We start from the raw sequence: 21328 nt of genomic DNA on the forward strand, positions 1-21328 counted from the left end.
AAAGATGCAATAGATGATATAGATTACAGTATATACATATACATATGAGTTGAGTAATGTAGGGTATGTAACATTATATTAAGTAGCATTGTTTAAAGGGGCTAGTGATATATTTTTACATCAATTTCCATCAATTTCCATTATTAAAGTGGCTGGAGTTGAGTCAGTGTGTTGGCAGCAGCCACTCAATGTTAGTGGTGGCTGTTTACCAGTCTGATGGCCTTGAGATAGAAGCTGATTTTCAGTCTCTCGGTCCCAGCTTTGATGCCCCTGTACTGATCTCGCCTTCTGGATGATAACGAAGTGAACAGGCAGTGGTTCGGGTGGTTGTTGTCCTTGATGATCTTTATGGCCTTCCTGTGACTTTGAGTGGTGTAGGTGTCCTGGAGGGCAGGTAGTTTGCCCCCGGTGATGCGTTGTGCAGACCTCACTACCCTCTGGAGAGCCTTACGGTTGTGGGCGGAGCAGTTGCCGTACCAGGCGGTGATACAGCCCAACAGGATGCTCTCGATTGTGCATCTGTAGAAGTTTGTGAGTGCTTTTGGTGACAAGCTGAATTTCTTCAGCCTTCTGAGGTTGAAGAGGTGCTGCTGCGCCTTCTTCACGACGCTGTCTGTGTGGGTGGACCAATTCAGTTTGTCTGTGATATGTACGCAGAGGAACTTAAAACTTACTACCTTCTCCACTACTGTCCCGTCGATGTGGATAGGGGGGTGCTCCCTCTGCTGTTTCCTGAAGTCCACAATCATCTCCTTTGTTTTGTTGATGTTGAGTGTGAGGTTATTTTCCTGACACCACACTCCGAGGGCCCTCACCTCCTTCCTGTAGGCCGTCTCGTCGTTGTTGGTAATCAAGCCTACCACTGTAGTGTCGTCCGCAAACTTGATGATTGAGTTGGAGGTGTGCATGGCCACGCAGTCGTGGGTGAACAGGGAGTACAGGAGAGGGCTCAGAATGCACCCTTGTGGGGCCCCAGTGTTGAGGATTAGCGGGGTGGAGATGTTGTTTACCTTCCCTCACCACCTGGGGGCAGCCTGTCAGGAAATCCAGTACCCAGTTGCACAGGGCGTGGTCGAGACCCAGGGTCTCGAGCTTTGTGACGAGTTTGGAGGGTACTATGGTGTTAAATGCTGCGCTGTAGTCGATGAACAGCATGCTCACATAGGTATTCCTCTTGTCCAGATGGGTTAGGGCAGTGTGCAGTGTGGGTGCGATTGCGTCGTCTGTGGACCTATTTGGGCAGTAAGCAAATTGGAGTGGGTCTAGGGTGTCAGGTAGGGTGGAGGTGATATGGTCCTTGACTAGTCTCTCAAAGCACTTCATGATGACGGAAGTGAGTGCTACGGGGGCGGTAGTCGTTTAGCTCAGTTACCTTAGCTTTTTTGGGAACAGGGACAATGGTGGCCAAATGTGGGAACAGCAGACTGGGATAAGGATTGATTGAATATGTCCGTAAACACCCCAGCCAGCTGGTTTGCGCATGCTCTGAGGACTCGGCTGGGGATGCCGTCTGGGCCTGCAGCCTTGCGAGGGTTAACACGTTTAGATATTTTACTCACGTCGGCTGCAGTGAAGGAGAATCCACAGGTATTGGTAGCGGGCCATGTCAGTGGCACTGTAATGTCCTCAAAGCGGGCAAAAAAGTTATTTAGTCTCTCTGGGAGCAAGACATCCTGGTCCACGACGGGGCTGGTTTTCTTTTTGTAATCCGTGATTGCCTGTAGGACCTGCCACATACTTCTTGTGTCTGAGCCGTTGAATTGCGACTCTACTTTGTCTCTGTACTGACGCTTAGCTTGTTTGATTTCTTTGCGGAGGGAATAGCTACACTGTTTGTATTCGGTCATGTTTGCCCTGGTTAAAAGCAGTGGTTTGCGCTTTCAGTTTCGCGCAAATGCTGCCATCAATCCACGGTTTCTGGTTTGGGAATGTTTTAATCGTTGCTATCGGTACGACATCATCAATGCACTTTCTAATGAACTCGCTCACCGAATCAGCGTATTTGTCGATATTGTTGTTGGACACAATGTGGAACATATCCCAATCCACGTGATCGAAGCAGTCTTAAAGCGTGGAATGAGATTGGTCGGACCAGCATTGAACAGACCTGAGCGCGGGAGCTTCTTGTTTTAGTTTCTGTCTGTAGGCTGGGAGCAACAAAATGGAGTCGTGGTCAGCTTTTCTGAAAGGAGGGCGGGGGAGGGCCTTATATGCGTTGCGGAAATTAGAACAACAATAATCTAGGGTTTTACCAGCCCTGGTTGCGCAATCGATATGCTGATACAATTTAGGGAGTCTTGTTTACAAATTAGCCTTGTTAAAATCCCCAGCTACAATGAATGCAGCCTCAGGATATGTGGTTTCCAGTTTGCATAGAGTCAAATGAAGTTCGTTCAGGGCCATCGATGTGTCTGCTTGGGGGGGAATATATATACGGCTGTGATTATAATCGAAGAGAATTCCCTTGGTAGATAATGCGGTTGACATTTGATTGTGAGGAATTCTAAGTCAGGTGAACAGAAGGACTTGAGTTCCTGTATGTTGTTATGATCACACCACGTCTCGTTAATCATAAGGCATACCCCCCCGCCCCTCTTCTTACCAGAAAGATGGTTGTTTCTATCGGCGCGATGCGTGAAGAAACCAGCTGGCCGCACCGACTCCGGCTGCACCGACTCCACTAAGCGCATACCTAAACGTCCCTACCTGGAAACAATCCTGGAGGACTGCTTAACTTGTCATGCACTAATTGATTCAGGCTCGACAATATCGCTCATCTCTCAAACATTGTTTGATGATCTCAAAAGGGCCTTGAAGCCAACTAAACCTTGGTTAAAAGTGGAGCGATACGACACTAAGTCGTGCTGAAACTACACTTCCAGGATGTATCGCTCGTTCATCCTGTGTATGTTGCCAGCCTCGAATCTGAACCCCTGCTACTCGGAGCAGACTTGATGGTTACTCCCACTGATAGACTGGAAAACCAACCATGCATGGTCACAGGTCGCAGTGGCTTCTCCACTGACCACGCTGTCTTCCACTAATGCTAACTGTACAGTCATCCACGAGGGGAATCTGTCGAAAGCACCCCTTGGCAAAAAGACAAATCAAAACCTCTTGGTGCAGAATCCGATCCAAGGAGATATTACAATATCTCAACACATTCCATCAGCAAACCTGATTGACCATTCTTTTCATGATTTTGAGCCAGCAGTCTCTGTGAATGAGCAACTTCCCTCCTCCTTGAAGTCGTGCGATACTGTAGTTGAGATGAACTTCTCTTGCCCTTCGGACACTTCCAAAAGCACTGCGGCCGTCTCAGCAACAAAAATATCCCGAGGATACATCTTCCGCTTTGTGGGGGACTGTCACTTTCTTTCAATGACACTACTGGCATCAGTCCAGCAACTGACCCGATGACTCCCACTGGTGAAACACTTTGCAATATCACAGACAGGTATCCTCGTCTCAGTTCGCAGGTACTGAAGAGGTTGCCACACGCGGACGCTGTGGTGACTGATAGGCCTCGACAGACACTGAGTGTTCTAAAGTACAAACACGAGGAGATTTGGTTGAGAGGTTACAACCATTCCCATAACGAAGCGGCCGCTGACAACTCGTACATAGGGTCCGAACTTTTAGTTTGTGCCTCGGATACCAACACCAACCGCTTATGGGGGGGGATAGGGGGAATAGTAACCCAGACCCATGATGTGCCTCATCAAGGCTGGTGGGGGGGGGACGAGACTACGTGCAACACCATATGAGGCCACCAGAGCAGAAAACAAATCTAGTTGTAAACTCCCCTATGAGAACCTGTGAGGAGCAGACAGGCTCCTAGATATGGATAATCTTAGAACACATCTAATATATTACTTGGGTGTACAACACTTGTCGTAAATGAAGTCCAGTAGACTTCCCCCTCCAAAACAAATGGCAAAAATAGTCATGCCATGTGTAGGTTCAACTACAATACAACTAGTAAAATGCTCTAATCATGTATTCTAGTAGGATAATATTTCAGAATAAATCAGTAGGAAAACTGGTCCCCTTGAGTACCAATACCAATGCTACCACAGTCAGTCCAGCAACAATCAGTAAGAGGATGAGAGACCTCACAAGTCAAATTGCTATTGATAATAGCGACAGAGGAGTTAGTAGTCACTCAGATTGCAATACGTGTAATGGAATCTCCAGAACACTTTTCTGATGGTCAACACACATGCCAATAATAAATAGAACCCTCCATTCAAGAGAAAAGTTATTAGAAGTCATGAACCATGATCACACCGCGTACGACTGGTTCAGTGCTTAGAGAGTACTTCCATCGTAAGGTTAGCTCCTCTATGGATAACATAGCTATGAGATAGACCCCTTCATACCTATCACCGCTACAATGGTGTAAGACACATTGCCATGCAGTAAAACTACTACAGGTCCCCTTAACATATGTCTTGAGGTCGACATCAATTCTTACTCCAGGCATCGACCTGGTAATGATCTGATGATGTCAGACTCATTCTGAACAGGTTGCAACCTACCAGGATACTTGGTTCTTTCCCTTGGCATGTGCGCTTATGTAAGCATGAACACACGTACAACAGAACATTTAATGAAGTTTTATGTTCGGCTCACATAAGGGTTCGAACAAAATACCAGCCTTAGTAAAGTTGAAAATGTACTCTGAAGCCTTTGACTCTACAGCTACAGTACCCACCAGTTCTCCACAGAGGTCCATAGGTCATCCCTGTAGACTGCCCGAAGCTGGTGCCTTACAGCTGTAGACTTATCATGTAGTTATCAACTTAGGATAGTGCCCTCAGCAACACACCACAAATCAGTAACGCCCTAGATATGACATTAGACAATGCCATGATAGGGTCATTTTGCCAAGACCTTTGATGTATATAGAATACAGTCCAATTAGATGAAGGTGTGATAACTATGTTTTGTATATCTTTTGTTTAAGCTTTCATTCCTTTTCGTTTCATTTCCTTTGACACTTAGGAAGTGATAGAGCCATAAACAAAGTCCCCATACTACCATCAGTTAGTGCCACAACGCTGCTCATTTGGGAAGAAATGTAATTATATATTTAGTGAGTGTGTGTGCGTTGTTACCATCTGCCTAAGTTACTGCCCAGATCTTGCAGTCTGGACGGAACGGCGATCACCAACCGGACATCCACTGCCCATCCTTGTGGTGGACTGCTCTGCTTTCAGAGAGCCTACCAAGGTCAACCAACAGAGGGGAACCGCAACGATGATCCACAACCAGTTTTACTTGCTATATTGTATTTACTTCGCCACCATGGCCTTTTTTTGCCTTTACCTACCGTATCTCACCTCATTTGCTCACATTGTATATAGACGTAGTTTTCTACTGTATTATTGACTGTATGTTTATTTAACTCCATGTGTAACTTGGAGAGGTTGCAATTGGAAATGATAACTTGTTCTCAACTTGCCTACCTGGTTAAATAAAGGTGAAATAAAATAAATACAAATAAAAAACATCACGTGGTTATTATTTTTATGTTTTCTTGCAACTTGCAGGATAATCACAAGATTCAACCCACCAGAGGGGGACTGTCAAGACGTGCCCTGGGGAGAGGATCATAGCCCCCCCCCTCTCTCTCCACAGATTTATGACTTTATGACAGGTCATAAATACCTGGTAGAAACTGCCATGCAGTATTGAGGGAAAGAGTCTACCAGAACAAAAAGCTTCTCTTAGTTCAAAACTCCTAATCCCCCAAATGGGAAAACTAAACATTATTTCTACTTTTCAGAATGTGGGAATGGTCTGACACTTAAGGGGCAGTCATGACACGTGTGTTTCATTTGGTGATCTCATGAAGTACTGTACAGGAAACACACATAATTGTATCTCTTCAAGTGTACATTTCCCAGCTGTCAGGTTTACATCTAAATATTGTGAAATGTTTTTGATTAAACATTCCACTATTTGTGAAAAGATGTAATGTGATGTTAACCTTCTAAATGACAAAATATGGGTTTTCATATAAAGTTAACCAAGTCAGTAACCACGCCCACGTAAGCATAGACATTACGTCGGTGTCATGGACCGCCCTCTTCTCTGAAGTGTATAAAACCCACTCCTGACGAAATTCACATTAGACTACAAAACATGCAGCTGACGCTTCATGTGAATTGGTATAAACTACAACTCTACCAAAGGACAAGTCAGAAAACGCCGGGACGGAGTTCCCATGTTGGAATGACTACAATTCTATAGGCCATCGGAGACCATACAGCTGTAGTTTGGCTACACGGCTGGAAATGGTTCAACTCTGAGACTATCGATCACTATAGAATGAGAACAAATCTTAGGCGTATAATTACTAGTCTGCAGCTAGAAATTACGTAAGTCTAGAACGAGAATACCGACAACCACCGAAGAATCCATTCTATTTCCGAATGGTACTCTGAAGTACCCATTCTAACCGCCTATAACCATTGTGACTTCTGACATTGTGACTTCTGGGAAAGTTAACCAGAGACTCTGATGAACTCCACAGGACGAGCGAGTGTTTTCAATGGAGAGACAACAACGGCATCCAAGCGTAAATATGTATTGCAATTTCTTTCAGAATGAGAGGCCGTTCATGTGCAAGGTATTAGCATGTCCATGAGTACAATTATCCACTGTGTGTAGTGAATCCATTTGGTCTTTCCCGCTCTTTCTAGGTCCCCACCCCTTCCCTTTGTCTACCAAGCCGTCATATTGGCTTCGTCCGCTATGGACTTTTTCTTTGTATCATGTTAGTAACCAATATCTAGTGCTTGTTTTTGTAATTCTGTGTGATTGTTTAGTTAGTTAGTAAATAAATAATTAAGCCAATTTGTATATCGCTGATTCATGATCTTGGCTAGGGTTCATGTAGATAACCAATAATTTGACGATGTTTGGAATGAGACTAACGAAGGTAACAATTAATAATCATTAATGTAAGATTAATTGATAAGATATTAAAAAATCTGAAGAGTTATATTTGGTCAATTATAACTCTGTAACTCTAAACATTTTCCCGTTGTGCCCCGACTTCCTAGTTAATTAATGTTTACATGATTAGTTTAATCATGTAATAATTAAACCTAGAGAATTGATTTGATAATATACAGTCTTCACATTTAATGATAGTTCAGACATGACAATGGTGAAGGTGTTTCTTTCTCCTAGCCAATCAGTGTAATGGCTGTCATCGGGAGAAAGAGAGGACCATGGTGCAGCATGGTAAGTATTCATTGTAATTTAATAAAGAATGAATACTTAAACAAAAACAATACACGACAAATGAACAGTCCTGAACGATGCAACAAAACACAGAACAGAAAATAACTACCCACAACCCATAGTGGGAAAACAGGCTGCCCAAGTATGATTCTCAATCAGGGACAACAATTGACAGCTGCCTCTGATTGAGAACCATACTAGGCCGAACTCAAAAACCAACATAGAAAAACAAACATAGACTGCCCACCCAACTCATGCCCTGACCATACTAAAACAAAGATATAATAACAGAACTAAGGTCAGAACGTGACAATCAGGATTTCAATATAACCCCAGTGGGTGTGCCTTTGATGTTGCATGTGGCAACACACGCGTTGCACAGAGGAGCAGTAATAAACTCAATTCCTCACACAGGAGGAAGTAGATATTTTCGTAAGTGAATTCTAAGCGTGTTATCTGTAAATCTACGGTGAAGACACCAATCCCCTAGGTAAGAACACTGTTAAACTGAGTTAGAAGGAGATGGAGTCTCATTTATTCATCCATGAACGAATATTTCCATGTACAACATGCATTTAAACCAACACATACAGCAGCTCTTACAGATGTGTTATCTGCTGGCAAGGCTTTGGAATTGTGCTACTTTCCCCACTTACTCTCATATGCTTTTGTGTAAACTGAAATTTGGCTCCAAGGTTTCATTCGTTTAATGTATTACTCGAGTCAGGAGAAAGGCATCTAGACAACCAATGACCAATGGATTGCCTGCCACAATAAAAGAGTGGAGGGAACAACATTCTGAAATGGCCATAATAATAATGCCTCTGCAAATGCTTGAGAAACTGTATGAATCTAGCAATGCCAGCCATTTTGTCCTGGATGTACAGTAGCCTGGTTTTGAGATGTGGATTTTAGTCACCGTCCATGTTGCTTATTGTTCATATTTTAGATCTGGTCGTCTCTGCCGTCTTTATTGTGCCACTATGTTAATGAAAATGAGTTATGGAGTGTTCATCACAGTGTTTATCACAACCCAAAGACAAAAACTCCACCAGGTATATTCCCTATACACCACAATACTCTTTGGTCTTATCTGTGCAATGCAGGTAATCAGCCCAGCAATACAAAAATAGTTTCTGCTTCTGGGATTAGGCATTGCTAAGGCTGTTTTGTGGACAGAATATGGAGCCCCAAAAGGCAACGGAATCTTACAAATTGCAATGGCACAGCACACACCGCAAGCTTTGTTTACCACAAGGCAAGCGTTTGATTCGAGACTGTTTGAGATCCAAAAACAGACTCACTTCAGAAAGGAATTTCATATTGGCGTTGCTTTTCAAAATCTATTTTGGTCTTTGAAATACTTCAGAGAACCCAACAGTGCAATCCTTCAGACACACAACAAATATTTAAGCTTTTCCTTAGTACTTCAAAGCAAATAGAGCAGCTGCAATATTAGAGGTATTTTACAGCTCCAAGTGAAACCACAGTGTATTTTGCTTCACCTTGTGAAACAACATGGACGAGAGAGTTTGAAAGTTCAGCCTTGATCCTGTATCAACGATATGAAATGTGGCTCAGAATGATGATGTCATTGTGCCTTGAAAGCTGTCATTGTCTGTTAAACCTTCCCTATTAGCAAGCTCAGATCCACAGGTCTATCACCATGCCTGTATGACTGCAATACATAGTCAGACTGTCTGTAACTCTCCTGTGAAACCCCTTGGCTCAATCAGAGTGAACTAAGGGGCCCAGATGAGGCAGAGATACAGTATGATGCCATTGTATAGCCATGGCACATCCCCAACACTGTCTCTGTGGGCTGTGGGACTCAAAGAGCTGAATGAACCTAATCTACTCACACAGTTTCTCTCTTAGTGGCCAGACATACTGTCACACTCTAGCCAGCCTGGCCCTTTCTCTTTAACAGAGGTCAAATAGCCAGCCGCCTTTGCTATGCTAATCCTAAGAATTATTTTTTTTGTTTGTAAATACAAATCATAGTGGGTCACATAGCCCGTGTGAAGTGTGACATTTAAGAGAGGGGAGAGTTGTCAGAGCCATTACAGGAATTTTGGCAGGGAGACAGCTGGAATCAACACGAGCAGGCACAATTGAATAACGTTCTCTTAGTAACATGTTAAATACTCTGTTCCTCATCACTCCTCATGGGGGCAGCATATCTCCATAATTTACTGTCACCTCACCCATTTCTAAATCCTTTTGTTTTCCCAGCCCTTTTTCTTTCCTTTCACTCATTTCTATCAGTTTAAAAAATATATATTTGGTGAGATACAGTGAGACAGGTTCCAGTGATTTATCAATTCGAGCAAAAAGCTATTTAACAATCAGAGTGCTAGAGCAGCCTGCAGTGCAGCCCCTCTCCCCACACCTACCTACAGTGTGCAGCACCCAAACCAGGCAGTGCCAATGGTAATAGACCTTGAATTACAATTAATCCTGCCTCGCTCGATTTGCCAATAGTGATTCCAGCACAGAGTAGGGAACTGAGAGTGAGCTGGAGAAGTGAGCAGGGACTTCAGGTGGGTGTATTTCAGCATGTTAGAGAGAGGCTGCATCTGAATTATTTAAGCCACGCTACCTGTCATTCATGCAAACATATACAGCCCCTTTATGCCTTTGGTACAAGACCAGGCTGTTAGACTTGACATACTTATTTCATCTCTTTCTCCATTAGTAACAAAGCAAGCTCTCGCAGCTAGCCATAAAATTGTTTTATCGCCACAGTGTTCCCTATAGGTTTATGGGAGACTTCCTTATTCTATCAATTGTACTTGGTCAGCCTTGTTATTGTGGCTCAGGGTAAAGGCTGAGATGACTGTTGTTGTGTTAGTTATTTTACATGCCTATCTTCTGTGTGAAGTGCTGGGCTGTGCTGAGCAGAGCCGTGTGCTGAGAGAGGTAATAGCAGGGCTCCTAGTAGCAGGTTAGGCTCCTGCCAGGAGTCTGCTCCAGAGCCCAAGGTGCACGCTGGTATTTAGATTAAGAGGCAAAGAGCGATTTCATTAGTTGTTTATCTGAGGGCTGTGAAGCGTTGGTCCGCTTATTAAAACACACACACAAGCCTGTGGGGTAGACTGGTGGGGGTTGAGAGATCACTGGGTGTGGAAACACAGCTGCAGAACAGCCTCTCTTCCCGCGGCCTCCCTCCTCTCCCCTCCTCACCCCCTAGATCCCCTCCACCCAACCCCTTCCCCATCAGCACTCTGTTAGTAGTGACAGCCAGTGGCAGCCGGCAGGCAGATGTCATCTATCCCAAGGACAAAATGAGCAGTGGATCTCTCGGAAGGCACCGCCACCCTGGCTGGCTGTGGAATCTGCCTGCCTCTGTCATTCAAGCTCCATCTGACTCCCTGTTGTCCTTGTCCATGACCCTGTTGGTCTCTTGGATAAGAGGTAAACTGAATAGAGCCACCTAACATTAGGTGTTTTACAATACGTGATGCCAAAAATAATAAAGCCAGTGTCATCAGGAAGGCTCCTATCTGTCTGTCTAGTGGAACTCATTGTGATGTGTGCTGGTTTGAAGAGCTTTCCTGATTCTTTCTTTGTATGCTTCCTTAGGGGCCTTTATTGAGAGAGAGAGTGAGAGAGAGAGAGAGAGAGAGAGAGAAGTAAGAATGACAGAGTTCAGGCAGGTGAATAGCACCAGAGAGGGCTTTTAATTGCTCCCTTTCATACTGTGGCGAGAGTGTGGAGTTTTTCATTTTTGTTCCTGTCTTTATACAGACAAACAAAGAAAAGAAAAGAGAATGGAGACTCATAATCACCCAGTATGACTCATTGCCCCTTGGTGGTTCACATACTGTGTTGGTACGAGGTTGATGGCACAGGTCAGACAGTCAGACCGACTAGTGAAACATGTACTGAGCCCCAGAGCAAAGCAGTGTCTCCCACACAGATGAATGTGTGTCACATCTGTGCCAGATGGACTTCCCACCTCCGGAATGGAGGCAGGGGACGATCCGGTGCCCCATATTTCAACTATTCCATTCTCCTTATTTGGCTGCAAGTCTAAACATTTTGATGGGGTAGAAATGGAGAAGTGGAGTGGGGACAATATGGCTGTCAGCTACATTTACTACCCAGACATGAGAATTGTGTCCCCCCCCACCCAGCCGCCTTGCCCTGTGTGAAGAGTTAGAAACACCACTGTGATAGACCTGTTTTGGCAACAACATAACACCATGCTGTTCACTAGACCCATGTCTCTATTGGTTCAACATATAGTATATGATGTGAACTGCCAGTCAGCCTAATGTCTGTGGCTAGGGAAGCAGGGGGTCCACAGTTCTGCTGCCGCGGAAACAGAGTTTATGATAATGGCTGTCATACCCTGAAGATGGGCTGAGACAATGTGACAGGAGTCGGTTCTGGTGTGGTGCTTTATCGATCGCTCCCCAACCTGGGCTCTGTTTATTGGAAGTCATGCACAGCCTGTAAAGTCCATGTATATGCAGCAGTCGGGTGTCCCTCCCTCCCTCCCTCCCGTCTCAGGTGTGTGTTATTTATGAGGCCCGCTCTGCTGTGAATCTCGCTCCTTGTGGTACTCTCCCAATTTTATAACAAGTTCTTTCATAGCTCATCAAACTGTGAAGGACAATCTACCCGCTGAAAGCGAGCAAATGCAGCCATTTTTTTCTCACTTTTCCCACTGCTTTTCTTCTATTTTGTTCATCACATGATAGGTGCTCCTTTGACCATGTTTCAGAAGATGTAGAGGCTCACATTTATCACTCACACTTGGTTACCGTTGAGCTAACATAAAACTTGATTCACCTATATTGTAGAAAGTGAATGGTGCATTTCATAGATAATATCATTGACAGATTGCATGTAATTTCATCTGTTACATTTCAAGTGTACATATACACTTGAGCTAACATAAAAAAAACATTATTTACGTACATATACCGTAGGAAGTGAATGAATCGTACCATAGACAGCATAATTGACAGATTGAATGTCATTTCATGTACTGTATACTGCATAGTGAAATGTCGAGTGTACATATACTTTAAAAACCAATAAGTATTTCAAAGTCTTATTTATAGCTGAAGGAATTAGGATGTGCAAGTGTGTGCCAATGTCTGAGGTCAGTCATTTGATAGTGCCCTCCCTCCTGAATGTGTATGCGCAGAGTTTCTGTGCACCTGCACCCACAGCTGTGCGGAGCTCAAGGTTAGACATAATGCATCCTGTGGTCATCCACACAGAGAAAGGATGTGAAAGTCAGATTTGAACTCAGGTGAACCTGGGATCCGGTTTCCTGTCTCTGTCTTTGGATTGACCTCGTTGTCAGTTGCGACGCACCTGACTGACTGCCACTCGAAAGGTTGCGTTGCTCTGGAGCATGCAAGGCAGCAGTCGCCTTCCCTTCTCCCCTCCTCCCTTTCCTTCCTCTCCCTTCCCCTCCCACAGAGCCACTGTCCCCTGGGTGACTTTTAGCCACGTCCGAGAGAGAGAAAGGGAAAGAGAGCTCTGAGTCAAGGCAGCTGTGTGCTCTGTGTTCCACTAATCAGAAGGTATAGCAATTGAATGCTACACGTTTCACTCCACACAGCACAGTACCTTTGAGCAGCTTGACAATAGCCCTAACATATTCACCTTAATGGATGGAGCTACACAATTTGGCGCTGTACAACGTGACTGTTTCCACACCCTAATTATAGGCTAACCAATACCCAAACAAAGATTCAGTGAAATTAAAAATCTCATTGATTCATCAAGACAAGTCTCCATGTCAGTCTGAGAGCAGTGCGAGGCGGTGCTGATATAGTTGACCATACCCGAGTAGGCTATTGCTTCAAATCCAATTATAGCAATTGGATGACGGCGGGCCAGAATGTAATAAGTATATAATATTAGCACAATTATTTGGCCTACACTACAAATTTTACATGTTTAACACATATGATTAGTACATAATACATTCAGCAACAATAAGATAATAATTTTGATCTGATTACGCTCATAAAAGCACTATGTCTCTATTCAATTATTATTTTTGTCTATTTCTCTGTGCGTTGATTGGTGGGGAAAAACAAGTATACGTAGCCTACTGTAGGCTCCACTACTTTTGTTAACGTCAAAATTTGTTCAGAACAATTTGCTTCATAGCAAGATATAATGTCGCTCTCAAAAAGTATCAAGAAGACAGGTGGATAATGAAAATTGAAGTTTCAGAGAAAAATGTACAGAGAGATATGCGTTAATCTCTAGATCTTTCCCCAATGTCAAGCCAGTGTGTCTTATTTGCAATTAAAATATCGCTGTTTGCAAATAATTCAATCTCAGACGTAATTATGAATCTAAGCATAGAACTTTCAGTGGCCTTCCCGCCTCATGTAGAGGCCCGACGCAGAAACATTGAATCGTTAATTGCAAGCTGCACATATTCTGTAACTTAAACTGATTAAATCTGAAGTTACAAGGAAGAGAGAAAAAGTCGTGGACAAGCTGGAGAAATATGAGGCCTGTACTATGAAGCTTGAGTTGTTCGATATGGACATGTCATCTGGAAGGCTACTACACTTCAGCACACTGAAGAAACAACAGGCAGAGGCATCATCATGCAGCCGAGGGACAAATTATCCACCAGATTTCAAGACTACAGCATGCCCAAGGATATCATTGCGTTTGTATGTGATCCTCTCACAGTCCGCCCGGGTGGAGAATTCTCCTCCCTTGCTAAGAAAACGATACCCTCACTGGATGAAGCTGCAATTCATACTGAACTGATTGAATTCCAGACATCAAGCCAAATCAGGGATGCTCTCAGGAGTGTTGAGTTCCTGTGTGCGTTGTGGGTGGAATGCTCAGAGGAATCCAGCACAATAAAGAAACTTGCATTTTATGTGCAAGCAATGTTTGGATCGACTTAATGAGAGTCCTCATTTTCCTCTATGAACGCAATATAGACTCACGACAGGAACCGGCTTTCACATAAGTCAATAGAGGACTGCCTGCACATCAAAAACACATTAATTCGATCAAACCCGACATCCACAAGATTGTGTCCCAGGGGAAATGCAACTTTTCTCATTGAATAAGTAACTTAGTGGCCTATATGAATGTATTTAGTAAATACTAATATTATTGTGAGAGCATATCCAGGGATATTTACGTCTCAAGCTGACAGTATGTTCTGTTTGTTATGTCGTTAGAAGAGAAGGCTATCCCGACATACTTTTTTTCTTTAAATTATTGTTTTATGTAGGATGCTACATTTTTGACCAGTTGCAATTGTAAGTAGGCCTAATAAAAAAAATCATACTTCTATTAGGGTGTTAAGGCTGTTAGGCGTCATAGCCTACCTTAGCCAGTTAAGTAATTTCATATACAGTTGAAGTCGGAAGTTTACATACACTTAGGTTGGAGTGATTAAAACTCGTTTTTCAACCACTCCACAAATTTCTTGTTAACAAACTATAGTTTTGGCAAGTCGGTTAAGACATCTACTTTGTACATGACACAAGTAATTTTTCCAACAATTGTTTACAGACAGATTATTTCACTTAGAAGTCACTGTATCACAATTCCAGTGGGTGAGAAGTTTACATACGCTGTGCCTTTAAACAGCTTGGAAAATTCCAGAAAATTATGTCATGGCTTTAGAAGCTTCTGATAGGCTAATTGACATCATTTGAGTCAATTAGAGGTGTACCTGTGGATGTATTTCAAGGCCTACCTTCAAACTCAGTGCCTCTTTGCTTGACATCATGGGAAAATCAAACGAAATCAGCCAAGACCTCCAAAAATGTTTTGTAGACGTCCACAAGTCTGGTTCATCCTTGGGAGCAATTTCCAAACGCTTGAAGGTACCACGTTCATCTGTACAAACAATAGTATGCAAGTATAAACACCATGGGACCACGCAGCCGTCATAGCTCTCAGGAAGGAGACGCGCTCTGTCACCTAGAGATTAACGTACTTTGGTTTTGAAAAGTGCAAATCAATCCCAGAACAACAGCAAAGGACCTTGTGAAGATTCTGGAGGAAATAGGCACAAAGGTATCTATATCCACAGTAAAACGAGTCCTATATCGACATAACCTGAAAGGTCGCTCAGCAAGGAAGAGGCCACTGCTCCAAAACCGCCATTAAAAAAAGCCAGACTACGGTTTGCAACTGCACATGGGGACAAATATCATACTTTTTGGAGAAATGTCCTCTGGTCTAATTAAACAAAAATAGAACTGTTTGGCCATAATGACCATTGTTATGTTTGGAGGAAAAAAGGGGAGGCTTGCAAGCCAAAGAACACCATCCCAACCGTGAAGCACAGGTGTGGTAGTAACATGTTGTGGGGGTGCTTTGTTGCAGGAGGGACTGATGCACTTCACAAAATAGATGGCATCATGAGGCAGGAAAATTATGTGGATATATTGAAGAAACATCTCAAGACATCAGTCAGGAAGTTAAAGTTTGGTCGCAAATGAGTTTTCCAAATTGACAATAACTCCAAGCATACTTCCAAAGTTGTGGCAAAATGGCTTAAGAACAACAAAGTTAAGGTATTGAAGTGGCCATCACAAAGCCCTGACCTCAATTCTATAGAAAACTTGTGGGCAGAACTGAAAAAGCGTGTGCGAGCAAGGAGGCCTATAAACCTGACTCAGTTACACCAGCTCTGTCAGGAGGAATTGGCAAAAATTCACCCAATTTATTGTGGGAAGCTTGTGGAAGGTTGCCTGAAATGTTTGACCCAAGTTAAACAATTTAAAGGCAATGCTACCAAATACTAGGTGCATGTATGTAGACTTCTGACCCACTGGGAATGTGATGAAAGACATAAAAGCTGAAATAAATCATTCTCTCTACTATTATTCTGACATTTCACATTCTTATAATAAAGTGGTGATCCTAACTGACCTAAGACATGGAATATTTTCTAGGAATTTTGAAAAACTGAGTTTAAATGTATTTGGCTAAGGTGTATGTAAACTTCCGACTTCAACTGTAGGTCTCCGAAGAAATAGACTCCAATTAAGCCCTCTTGTTGTTTGTAGTCAAATTAAAATTAAGGTTATTGTTTAAATGAATTGCTCGACTGATGTAGGTTTTCTCCATCTGTTGGTGTGCAAGACTTACATAACAAGTTAGCTATATTTTTTATTTAGGTACGGTGACTTCCTTCTTGGGACCTTGCATTTGGGAGTATTTAAAAAAAAAAGATTATGATAACAATTTTCCTTATTAATTTAAGGGGACAAATAACATTGCCGCCAGTTGTTTTTAAATTTAAATTGAACCTTTATTTAACTAGGCAAGTCAGTTAAGAACAATTTCTTATTTTCAATGTCTGCCTACACTCTAAAAAGACATATTCCTGGAGTATCCATTTGGAGTTCTTCAAATTGAACTGTTGGGGAACCCCTATAAGTTCTTCAAAGAACCATTTAGAAGGGTTTTAATCCTCAAAGAAGTTTTTAATCCTCAAATAAGTTTTCGAATAAACATTGAGGGTTAATTTGTGAACTACCCCCCTCCCCTATTATTATTATTATTCATCATTATTATTAATAATAATACGCATAACAATAACAGCCATATTTTTGTTATTTTAGTCAGTGTTTATAATGATTTTTGTGGAAAAGCAGAATAAAAAATATCCAAATGTGAGGTTAACTCCCAGCAGTCCAATGGGTATATCCTCTGACGTAATGTGTTGATGTTCTCTGAATCCATAGCCAGGATGGTTTGGCAGTGCGTGGTGATCGGACAGGTTACCCGTTATATTCATCAGAAGTGTAGGGAGGGTGAAGTCTATGAATACAAAAATAGTAATTATACAGATGATTAACAAAACATGCACATGACAGTATTCATACCTTGGTTTTTGTGGTGAATGTGAATGAAAAAGAAATGGTTTTGAAAATGGTTTTCATACACATGCCTTCTCCATAATGTAGAGGCTTATGGGATATTCATTGAAGAGGTCAAGGAGGAGGATAGTAAAACCACGTGATCTGTATAACATACCAATACCAACTGACATACCTTTGTATGCCTCCTTGACTGTATACCTGCAGACACAGGCACAACAGTGAGCAGTTCAGTCATCTGCACCCAAAACAGCTAGCCTTCAACATATTCTGATAGCCAACATATTCTTACCTCTGTGTTGATTGATATCCATTGAATTCTGTCCATTTTCTGTTTTAGAAAGATTTGCACAAATATGAAACGATAAATAGTATCATGATCATACAATGAACAAACCTTACCTTATTAATCTTCACATTTTTCAGTTAAGTGCACCTGCTGTCCTTTCAAATCCAAATGTTTCAGTTGGGCAGTTTTTGGGACCACATCGTGTCTATTGTCCTGCTAATAGCCCTTGTGGAAAAAAATTGTTTGAAACATTAACGATATTTTTGAGATTATCTAGTTTTAAAATAACCGAAAGTTATTGGCTATACTAGAGAATTACATTTTTTTTGTAAGAACGTAGTATGTGGGATTGATTTGAAGAAATGAAGCTTAATTCATTTGATTAATATTATGGTGTTTCTATTCCAAGAAAAACAAAAAACAAAACCTGCAGGTTTTTCCGTTGGAAAATATGGTGCTGTACAACATGACCTTTATTTAACTAGGCAAGTCAGTTAAGAACAAATTCTTATTTACAATGATGGCCTACACCAGCCAAACCTGGATAACGCTGGCCCAATCATGGCCAATTGTGATACAGCCAACTTAACTAAGAAGTACATTTGACTATACAATTTCCCCCCTACCCTCCTTCTTGGCAATGGTCTATTGTCCTGCCAATAGTCCATAATGGCACTGTACAATGTGACCGGTCGGGAGTAGGCTACAGTACTACAGTAAGAGCAAAATAATCCTAACATTTCCACACCCTAATTGTAGTCTAACCAATACCCAAAACGGAGATTCAATGAAAAGGTCAGGATAAGGTCAGGATCACCAAAACATGTCTTTATTAAAGACTATCAGAAAGAATGTTGATACTTATTTATTTTGATCCATGCCATGAATGAGTGAGTCTCTCAGCCTTATGTCGGTGCCGAGGCTATGTGACTGTGCCATCAACTTGATTATTTAGCAGACATAACTTGCTTATATTCAGTCAACACATGTATCTTAATAAGAATATCATGGAATATAATTGAACATGTTCGTTTCTCTTAGAATAAAAATAAAACGTTTTAGTAAGTAAATAAGTGTATTTTTCCAGGTGTGTGTGCAGGACAGAGGAAGAGCAATTCTTACACTATTGTTCTAAATTCAATCACTTTATTCATCCTCATCATTCAATTTTGAAGTCGTGCACAATTATCAGTGTCCATGTGGCTTATGTCGCCCATTCATTGTCAGTTAGAGACACATTAGCGCTTTGGGACCCAAAAGCATAATCAGTGCTCTAACTCCCCCTTGCTCTGATTTGGCGCAATGAAGCAGTGACGCAGGGTACCGTACTGAAGCACAAATTACTTCTAAGTCCCGCAGCATAATCTAAAAAACTTTTAATTGAGCAACCACTGTATGAGCCTTCACAGATGTTCCATCTATCTGGAATATGCTTCCTCAGAACAGCATTAGAATTCGTATCTAACCACACAGTGATTGAGTTTGCAAGAAAGGCATTTCACTGTACCTGTGCATGTGACATTACAACTTGAGTTCAATACGAGCTAATTGCTAGCTCGTGGCTGGTGGAGCTGCAACCGCGATAGCCTACATGCACAGATGATCTTATACTCAGCTCTGCAGCTCTCCGGCTGAGCAGGGACAGCCTTTAGAGACACAGAGCTTCAGTGGTTTGGCCCATCACCGTGCTGTAAGCAGTGGGCAGGGACATCTGCTCTGACAGTGGGAGTCAGAGGGGAAAGGTCACACAGTCCCTGGGCTTCCAGGGCTGCTGGGTAATCCTTTGTGACACAGTCGGAATGCAGGCCCGTGGGGGAGACAGACGTCAATGGCCTTCCTGCTCACCTTGCTCACAATCCCCGATCTTGAGTTTGAGGCAGAGCGGATGAGACAGAACCGGACAGTGCACAAACAATGTGCTGAGTGGAAACAAAAACAGAGGAACGATGTGGGGCGGCAGGGAAGGAGGGCTCAAGAGGAGTACAGGAAGGATAAAGAAGGTATTTCTCAGATAGAAAGGGTCAGGGAGGCTGAGTGAATGCTCTTTACGGACGTGGAGAGCTGAGCTCCTCTCATCTCACAGCGAGAGGGAAGGGGCAGGCGGTGGTCGATTCCCTCCCACACTGCCCCTGAGAGATGGCCCATGGTAAACGTGTGGAAATAACCTGAGGTAGAGAAGAGTCCCCTGGATCGGTGTGTTGACAGAGTAAATGTATCTGTGCGTGAGAGAGAGTACTTACCCCTTTGTATTGTATACTGTAGGTGAGGTTCTTTATTTCTGTTCTGTGTGGGGCGTACAGCCATAGATGAGATCGTCTTCTTTGTTTTTGATGTGGCTTTTCTTGTCTGCGATTCAAATATGTGTCAACCTTCACTATCAGGTGTTGTTTCTGTTCTGTACCTGTCATTTGTTCATCTTGACTGCACATGCTCTTGGTAAATGATCCCCCATCGTTCCTCCTGCTGTGTGGGATGTCATTAGATGCGTACTGAGTGTTCTAACACCACGTCTCTCCTTCGCACGTCACTCTATTTTTCTTGTTCTGTCAGGTGGGAATTCCACCACCATCTTCTGTAAATGCAGTGGTCACACACAATCTCACCTTATCATCCCTTCACCCATCTATCTATCCGTCTGCTGTGAGTGGAAATGGATGGGAAAGACCACTCCGGTATAGCAGTCACATTTAAGATGAATTAATTTGCCTAGTAGACACGGTTACCAAGTTGACTTCTGATGCCTCTTTTGGTTATTGCGCTTCATGCTCGGTACCTCATTTCACAAATGTATGTATGTTGGTGTTTTCTGACAACCAGGTAAAAGACAGTGTTTGAACCAACCAACTCGACAATTTCCTGTGCTTCACACCTCTAAGTCAGTATAAGCCGAAATACACACTTCACTACTCTCCTTTGCAGTAGGAGTGTAGCTTGCACTTCCTCCATTTTTACAGAAATCAGAATTTAGATTTCAAAAGGATGACAACTCTGTGATTTTCCTTTCACTTTTCTATTGTTTGTTAGAGCAGATGTCATGCGGGGACTGAGCGGTGACCAGAGAAGAATCCCAGAGTACAGTGTTTAAAATTCAAGGCGTCACCATGACTTGATTGCTTTGCATAAGATCTGCCAGGATGCCTCTAATGATGAGAGGAATCAGAGGACACAGTTTATATTGATGCCAACAGGCGTGACGTCTTTAACTTTTCACCCCCAGCACCTGACAGACATCTTGAGAATGCCAACTGTTAGCTTTCACTGGATGGAAGTGAGGGGTTATGGATCCGGAATAAGGAAGAAGTTTGATTTAAAAGAAGTCTGACTGACTGATTTTGATATTACTGCTTACATTATGCATTCGAATTAGTAGGGTTACTAGGGTGCAAATGAGACATTGTGAAGAACGTCTGGCACCTTTTAATTAATTGATAGCACAAGTTTAGTCCTAATTGTATCTCAATGTTGTAACGGCTGTTGGGAGGAGAGGACCAAGATGCAGCATGGGGTGGCAGGTAGCCTAGTGGTTAGAGCGTTGGACTAGTAACCGAAAGGTTGCAAGTTCGAATCCCTGAGCTGACAAGGTACAAATCTGTCGTTCTGCCCCTGAACAGGCAGTTAACCCACTGTTCCTAGGTCGTCATTGAAAATAAGAATTTGTTCTTAACTGACTTGCCTAGTTAAATAAAGGTAACATTTTTTTTTTTTAAAGTGTCCATGTTAGATTTATTCGATAAGGGGAACACTGAAACACAAAGTAAACAAAAGAACAACCGAAACAGTCCTGTCTGGTAGAGCCACAGAGACAGAAAACATTCACCCACGAAACACAAGTGGGAAAAGGCTACCTAAGTATGATTCTCAATCAGAGACAACTAACGACACCTGCCTCTGATTGAGAACCATACCAGGCCAAACGCAAAACACAACATAGAAA

This window comes from Oncorhynchus tshawytscha, linkage group LG12 (assembly GCF_018296145.1).
Source record: "Oncorhynchus tshawytscha isolate Ot180627B linkage group LG12, Otsh_v2.0, whole genome shotgun sequence".
Lineage (NCBI taxonomy): Eukaryota > Metazoa > Chordata > Actinopteri > Salmoniformes > Salmonidae > Oncorhynchus > Oncorhynchus tshawytscha.